Raw genomic sequence first — 2,500 nt, forward strand, 5'->3', positions numbered from 1 at the left:
GGTCTGTGATGGCTTTGAGGTGTGCCAGGAGCAGGCGCTCAAAAGACTTCATTACCACAGATGTAAGGGCGACCGGTCTGTAATCATTTAGTCCTGTTGGCCTTAGCTTTTTGGGCACAGCGATGATGGTGGAGGACTTGAGACAGGCTGGTACATGGCATGTCTCCAGGGAGGTGTTAAAGATGTTGGTGAACACCGGAGACAGCTGGCCAGCGCAGTGCCTGAGGGTGGCTGGAGAGACAGAGTCCGGCCCGGCTGCTTTGCGTGGATTCTGCCTCTTGAAAAGCCCATTAACTTCTCCCTCCTGAAAGGAGAGAGTCGTTTCTGTAGTATGGGTGGGGGATGGGGCCTCTTGGGTGGGAAGGGGTGGTTCAGGACAGTCCAATTGTCTTTCAAATCTACGGTAGAACTCGTTCAGGTCGTTGGCTAGGCGGGAGTCGTTAGTGGTGTGGGGCGCTCTGGGTTTGTAGTTGGTGATGTGCCTGAGCCCTTTGGCAGACAGAAGCAGCGTCGTTAGTAGAGAACTGGTGTTTTAGTGTCTCTGAGTACAGTCGTTTAGCCTCTCTCACCGCTTTGCTAAACCTGTTCTTCGACTCCTTGAATCTGTCTCTATCCCCACTCCTAAACGCTTCCTCCTTCTCCAACCTCAACCTTTTGAGCTTTGCTGAGAACCAGGGCTTGTTGTTGTTAAAGTTCACCCTGGTACGTGTTGGGATACAGCAGTCCTCACAGAAGCTGATGTACACAGCCTCTGTGAGTTCATCCAGACTATTGGTAGCAGTCGTGAACATATCCCAGTCAGTACAGTCTAAGCACGCCCGCAAATCTTCCACAGCCTCACTGGTCCACTGTTTAGATGTCCTCACAGCAGGTTTACAGAGTTTTAGTTGCTGCCTGTATGCACGAATCAGGTGGACCAAGGGAGTTCTGTGCGAGCCGAACAGCCCCGTGACCCACAAGAGAAACATCCCCGCCAAATTCGAGCGTTTGACGGGGTCTATCCGTGAAAAAATATTCACGTTTTTGAGTGCACATGCATTTCTGCTGCAAATGCCTCTGGAAGTTTCATGCCGTTCGTATGCCAATTGTGGCAACACGAAAATGACCCGTTTTCCCATTCCGAGGGATTTCTGTGCGACCCTAACAGCCCCGTGAGCCACAAGAGACACATCCCCGCCAATTTCTAGCGTTTCACGGGGTCTATCCGTGAAAAATATAGACGTTTTTGAGTGCACATGCATTTCTGCTGCAGATGCCTCTGGAAGTTTCATGCCGTTCGTACGCAATGTGGCAACACGAAAATGACCCCTTTTCCCATTCCGAGGGATTTCTGTGCGACCCTAACTAACAGCGCCCGTGAGCCACAAGAGAGACATCCCCGCCAATTTATAGCGTTTCACGGGGTCTATCCGTGAAAAATATAGACGTTTTTGAGTGCACATGCATTCCTGCTGCAAATGCCTCTGGAAGTTTCATGCCGTTCCTATGCAATGTGGCCACACAAAAATGACCCGTTTTCCCATTCCGAGGCATTTCTGTGCGACCCTAACAGCCCCGTGAGCCACAAGAGAGACATCCCCGCCAACTTCTAGCGTTTGACGGGGTCTATGCGTGAAAAATATTAAAATTTTTGAGTGCACGTGCCTTTCTGCTGCAAATGCCTCTGGAAGTTTCATGGCGTTCCTATGCAATGTGGCAACACGAAAATGACCCCTTTTCCCATTCCGAGGGAGTTCTGTGCCACCCTAACAGCCCCGTGAGCCACAAGAGACACATCCCCGCCAATTTCTAGCGTTTCACGGGGTCTATCCGTGAAACATATAGAAGTTTTTGAGTGCACATGCATTCCTGCTGCAAATGCCTCTGGAAGTTTCATGCGGTTCGTACGCAATGTGGCAACACGAAAATGACCCGTTTTCCCATTCCCAGGGATTTCTGTGCGACCCGAACAGCCCCGTGAGCCACAAGAGACACATCCCCGCCAATTTCTAGCGTTTCACGGGGTCTATCCGTGAAAAATATCAATTTTTTTTTGACTGCACATGCATTTCTGCTGCAAATGCCTCTGGAAGTTGCATGCGGTTCGCATGCAATGTGGCGACACGAAAATGACCCGTTTTCCCATTCCGAGGGATTTCTGTGCCACCCTAACAGCCCCGTGAGCCACAAGAGAGACATCCCCGCCAATTTCTAGCGTATCACGGGGTCTATCCGTGAGAAATATTCACTTTTTTGAGTGCACATGCATTCCTGCTGCAAATGCCTCTGGAAGTTTCATGCGGTTCGTATGCAATGTGGCGACACGAAAATGACCCGTTTTCCCATTCCGAGGGATTTCTGTGCCACCCTAACAGCCCCGTGAGCCACAAGAGAGACATCCCCGCCCACTTCTAGCGTTTCACGGGGTCTCTCCGTGAAAAATATCACATTTTTTGAGTGCACATGCATTCCTGCTGCAAATGCCTCTGGAAGTTTCATGCGGTTCGCATGCAATGTGGCG

Source organism: Petromyzon marinus, unplaced genomic scaffold (genome assembly GCF_048934315.1).
Source record: "Petromyzon marinus isolate PM22_M1 ecotype Great Lakes invasive population unplaced genomic scaffold, UKy_Petmar_22M1.pri1.0 PM_G_Scaffold_28, whole genome shotgun sequence".
NCBI classification, from domain to species: Eukaryota; Metazoa; Chordata; class Hyperoartia; order Petromyzontiformes; family Petromyzontidae; genus Petromyzon; species Petromyzon marinus.